The following is a 6,289-nucleotide window of genomic DNA, read 5'->3' on the forward strand; positions in this document are numbered from 1 at the left end:
GATATATCTCGAGAACTACGCATCTGATCAAAAAATATCATAGAACATAAAAAGTAGGAAACTCAATTCTCTACAAAAAAGGTCTCTTAACATTTTGCAATAGCTCGCTTCGTTTCCCAGATATTTGCAGATTTATCTCAAGGGAAGGGGCCTAACGGACATATTTCGAGATATTTCTTCTTCTTGTTGTTCTTCTTCTGCACAGCTAAACTGGAAGTGGCATTTCCAGGTCGCAATAGTGCAGAGTTATCTCAAAGAAAGGAGCCACGGTGTTTCTGTATCTCTATTATGTTGGTGCGGCTTCGGAACTTTTAAATATCTTGATATATCTCGAGAACTACGCGTCTGATCAAAAAATATCATAGAACATAAAAAGTAGGAAACATAATTCTCTAGAAAAAAGGTCTCTTAAGATTTTGCCATAGCTCGCTTCGTTTCCGAGATATTTGCAGATTTATCTCAAGGGAAGGGGCCTGACGGACATATTTCGAGATATTTCTTCTTCTTGTTGTTCCTCTTCTGCACAGCTAAGCTGGAAGTGGCATTTGCAGCTCGCAATTGTGCAGAGTTATCTCAAAGAGAGGGGCCACGGTGTTTCTGTATCTCTATTATGTTGGTGCGGCTTCGGAACTTTTAAATATCTTGATATATCTCGAGAACTACGCATCTGATCAGAAAATATCAGAGAAGATAAAAAGTAGGAAACTTAATTCTCTACAAAAAAGGTCTCTTAACATTTTGCCATAGCTCGCTTCGTTTCCGAGATATTTGCAGATTTATCTCAAGGTAAGGGGCCTGACGGACATATTTCGAGATATTTCTTCTTCTTGTTGTTCTTCTTCTGCACAGCTAAGCTGGAAGTGGCATTTGCGGCTCGCACTAGTGCAGAGTTATCTCAAAGAAAGGGGCCACGGTGTTTCTGTATCTCTATTATGTTGGTGCGGCTTCGGAACTTTTAAATATCTCGATATATCTCGAAAACTACGCTTCTGATCAAAAAATATCATAGAACATAAATTGTAGGAAACATAATTCTCTACAAAAAACGTCTCTTAACATTTTGCCATAGCTCGCTTCGTTTCCGAGATATTTGCAGAACCAGCTCAAAGGAACTGGCCTGACGGACATATTTCGAGATATTTCTTCTTCTTGTTGTTCTTCCTCTGCACAGCTAAGCTGGAAGTGGCATTTGCAGCTCGCAATAGTGCAGAGTTATCTCAAAGAAAGGGGCCACGGTGTTTCTGTATCTCTATTATGTTGGTGCGGCTTCGGAACTTTTAAATATCTTGATATATCTCGAGAACTACGCATCTGATCAGAAAATATCAGAGAAGATAAAAAGTAGGAAACTTAATTCTCTACAAAAAAGGTCTCTTAACATTTTGCCATAGCTCGCTTCGTTTCCGAGATATTTGCAGATTTATCTCAAGGTAAGGGGCCTGACGGACATATTTCGAGATATTTCTTCTTCTTGTTGTTCTTCTTCTGCACAGCTAAGCTGGAAGTGGCATTTGCGGCTCGCACTAGTGCAGAGTTATCTCAAAGAAAGGGGCCACGGTGTTTCTGTATCTCTATTATGTTGGTGCGGCTTCGGAACTTTTAAATATCTCGATATATCTCGAAAACTACGCTTCTGATCAAAAAATATCATAGAACATAAATTGTAGGAAACATAATTCTCTACAAAAAACGTCTCTTAACATTTTGCCATAGCTCGCTTCGTTTCCGAGATATTTGCAGAACCAGCTCAAAGGAACTGGCCTGACGGACATATTTCGAGATATTTCTTCTTCTTGTTGTTCTTCCTCTGCACAGCTAAGCTGGAAGTGGCATTTGCAGCTCGCAATAGTGCAGAGTTATCTCAAAGAAAGGGGCCACGGTGTTTCTGTATCTCTATTATGTTGGTGCGGCTTCGGAACTTTTAAATATCTTGATATATCTCGAGAACTACGCATCTGATCAAAAAATATCATAGAACATAAAAAGTAGGACACTTAATTCTCTACAAAAAAGGTCTCTTATCATTTTGCCATAGCTCTCTTCGTTTCCGAGATATTTGCAGATTTATCTCAAGGGAAGGGGCCTGACGGACATATTTCGAGATATTTCTTCTTCTTGTTGTTCTTCTTCTGCACAGCTAAGCTGGAAGTGGCATTTGCAGCTCGCAATAGTGCAGAGTTATCTCAAAGAAAGGGGCCACGGTGTTTCTGTATCTCTATTATGTTGGTGCGGCTTCGGAACTTTTAAATATCTTGATATATCTCGAGAACTACGCATCTGATCAAAAAATATCATAGAACATAAAACGTAGGAAACTTAATTCTCTACAAAAAAGGTCTCTTAACATTTTCCCATACCTGGCATCGTTTCCGAGATATTTGCAGATTTATCTCAAGGGAAGGGGCCTGACGGACATATTCCGAGATATTTCTTCTTCTTGTTGTTCCTCTTCTGCATAGCTAAGCTGGAAGTGGCATTTGCAGCTCGCAATAGTGCAGAGTTATCTCAAAGAAAGGGGCCACGGTGTTTCTGTATCTCTATTATGTTGGTGCGGCTTCTTAACTTTTAAATATCTTGATATATCTCGAGAACTACGCATCTGATCAAAAAATATCGTAGAACATAAAAAGTAGGAAACTCAATTCTCTACAAAAAAGGTCTCTTAACATTTTGCAATAGCTCGCTTCGTTTCCGAGATATTTGCAGATTTATCTCAAGGGAAGGGGCCTAACGGACATATTTCGAGATATTTCTTCTTCTTGTTGTTCTTCTTCTGCACAGCTAAACTGGAAGTGGCATTTCCAGGTCGCAATGGTGCAGAGTTATCTCAAAGAAAGGAGCCACGGTGTTTCTGTATCTCTATTATGTTGGTGCGGCTTCGGAACTTTTAAATATCTTGATATATCTCGAGAACTACGCGTCTGATCAAAAAATATCATAGAACATAAAAAGTAGGAAACATAATTCTCTACAAAAAAGGTCTCTTAAGATTTTGCCATAGCTCGCTTCGTTTCCGAGATATTTGCAGATTTATCTCAAGGGAAGGGGCCTGACGGACATATTTCGAGATATTTCTTCTTCTTGTTGTTCCTCTTCTGCACAGCTAAGCTGGAAGTGGCATTTGCAGCTCGCAATTGTGCAGAGTTATCTCAAAGAGAGGGGCCACGGTGTTTCTGTATCTCTATTATGTTGGTGCGGCTTCGGAACTTTTAAATATCTTGATATATCTCGAGAACTACGCATCTGATCAGAAAATATCAGAGAAGATAAAAAGTAGGAAACTTAATTCTCTACAAAAAAGGTCTCTTAACATTTTGCCATAGCTCGCTTCGTTTCCGAGATATTTGCAGATTTATCTCAAGGTAAGGGGCCTGACGGACATATTTCGAGATATTTCTTCTTCTTGTTGTTCTTCTTCTGCACAGCTAAGCTGGAAGTGGCATTTGCGGCTCGCACTAGTGCAGAGTTATCTCAAAGAAAGGGGCCACGGTGTTTCTGTATCTCTATTATGTTGGTGCGGCTTCGGAACTTTTAAATATCTCGATATGTCTCGAAAACTACGCTTCTGATCATAAAATATCATAGAACATAAATTGTAGGAAACATAATTCTCTACAAAAAACGTCTCTTAACATTTTGCCATAGCTCGCTTCGTTTCCGAGATATTTGCAGAACCAGCTCAAAGGAACTGGCCTGACGGACATATTTCGAGATATTTCTTCTTCTTGTTGTTCTTCCTCTGCACAGCTAAGCTGGAAGTGGCATTTGCAGCTCGCAATAGTGCAGAGTTATCTCAAAGAAAGGGGCCACGGTGTTTCTGTATCTCTATTATGTTGGTGCGGCTTCGGAACTTTTAAATATCTTGATAGATCTCGAGAACTACGCATCTGATCAAAAAATACCATAGAACATAAAAAGTAGGAAACTTAATTCTCTACAAATAAGGTCTCTTAACATTTTGCCATAGCTCGCTTCGTTTCCGAGATATTTGCAGATTTATCTCAAGGGAAGGGGCCTGACGGACATATTTCGAGATATTTCTTCTTCTTGTTGTTCTTCTTCTGCACAGCTAAGCTGGAAGTGGCATTTGCAGCTCGCAATAGTGCAGAGTTATCTCAAAGAAAGGGGCCACGGTGTTTCTGTATCTCTATTATGTTGGTGCGGCTTCGGAACTTTTAAATATCTTGATATATCTCGAGAACCACGCATCTGATCAAAAAATATCATAGAACATAAAAAGTAGGAAACTTAATTCTCTACAAAAAAGGTCTCTTAACATTTTGCCATAGCTCGCTTCGTTTCCGAGATATTTGCAGATTTATCTCAAGGGAAGGGGCCTGACGGACATATTTCCAGATATTTCTTCTTCTTGTTGTTCTTCTTCTGCACAGCTAAGCTGGAAGTGGCATTTGCAGCTCGCAATAGTGCAGAGTTATCTCAAAGAAAGGGGCCACGGTGTTTCTGTATCTCTATTATGTTGGTGCGGCTTCGGAACTTTTAAATATCTCGATATATCTCGAAAACTACGCTTCTGATCAAAAAATATCAGAGAACGTAAATTGTAGGAAACATAATTCTCTACAAAAAAGGTCTCTTAAGATTTTGCCATAGTTCGCTTCGTTTCCGAGATATTTGCAGATTTATCTCAAGGGAAGGGGCCTGACGGACATATTTCGAGATATTTCTTCTTCTTGTTGTTCTTCTTCTGCACAGCTAAGCTGGAAGTGGCATTTGCAGCTCGCAATAGTGCAGAGTTATCTCAAAGAAAGAGGCCGCGGTGTTTCTGTATCTCTATTATGTTGGTGCGGCTTCGGAACTTTTAAATATCTTGATATATCTCGAGAACTACGCATCTGATCAAGAAATATCGTAGAACATAAAAAGTAGGAAACTTAATTCTCTACAAAAAAGGTCTCTTAACATTTTGCCATAGCTCGCTTCGTTTCCGCGATATTTGCAGATTTATCTCAAGGGAAGGGGCCTGACGGACATATTTCGAGATATTTCTTCTTGTTGTTGTTCTTCTTCTGCACAGCTAAGCTGGAAGTGGCATTTGCAGCGCGCAATAGTGCAGAGTTATCTCAAAGAAAGGGGCCACGGTGTTTCTGTATCTCTATTATGTTAGTGCGGCTTCGGAACTTTTAAATATCTTGATATATCTCGAGAACTACGCATCTGTTCAAAAAATATCATAGAACATAAAAAGTAGGAATCCTAATTTTCTACAAAAAAGGTCTCTTAACATTTTGCCGTAGCTCGCTTCGTTTCCGAGATATTTGCAGATTTATCTCAAGGGAAGGGGCCTGACAGACATATTTCCAGATATTTCTTCTTCTTGTTGTTCTTCTTCTGCACAGCTAAGCTGGAAGTGGCATCTGCAGCTCGCAATAGTGCAGAGTTATCTCAAAGAAAGGGGCCACGGTGTTTCTGTACCTCTATTATGTTGGTGCAGCTTCGGGGCTTTTAAATATCTTGATATATCTCGAGAACTACGCATCTGATCAAAAAATATCATAGAACATAAAAAGTAGGAAACTTAATTCTCTACAAAAAAGGTCTCTTAACGTTTTGCAATAGCTCGCTTCGTTTCCGAGATATTTGCAGATTTATCTCAAGGGAAGGGTCCTGACGGACATATTTCGAGATATTTCTTCTTCTTGTTGTTCTTCTTCTGCACAGTTAAACTGGAAGTGGCATTTCCAGCTCGCAATAGTGCAGAGTTATCTCAAAGAAAGGAGCCACGGTGTTTCTGTATCTCTATTATGTTGGTGCGGCTTCGGAACTTTTAAATATCTTGATATATCTCGAGAACTACGCGTCTGATCAAAAAATATCATAGAACATAAAAAGTAGGAAACATAATTCTGTACAAAAAAGGTCTCTTAACATTTTGCCATAGCTCGCTTCGTTTCCGAGATATTTGCAGATGTATCTCAAGGGAAGGGGCCTGACGGACATATTTCGAGATATTTCTTCTTCTCGTTGTTCTTCTTCTGCACAGCTAAGCTGTAAGTGGCATTTGCGGCTCGCGCTAGTGCAGAGTTATCTCAAAGAAAGGGGCCACGGTGTTTCTGTATCTCTATTATGTTGGTGCGGCTTGGGAACTTTTAAGTATCTCGATATATCTCGAAAACTACGCTTCTGATCAAAAAATATCATAGAACATAAATTGTAGGAAACATAATTCTCTACAAAAAACGTCTCTTAACATTTTGCCATAGCTCGCTTCGTTTCCGAGATATTTGCAGATTCAGCTCAAAGGAACTGGCCTGACGGACATATTTCGAGA

This window comes from Osmia lignaria, unplaced genomic scaffold (assembly GCF_051020975.1).
Source record: "Osmia lignaria lignaria isolate PbOS001 unplaced genomic scaffold, iyOsmLign1 scaffold0003, whole genome shotgun sequence".
In the NCBI taxonomy this organism is placed as follows: Eukaryota; Metazoa; Arthropoda; class Insecta; order Hymenoptera; family Megachilidae; genus Osmia; species Osmia lignaria.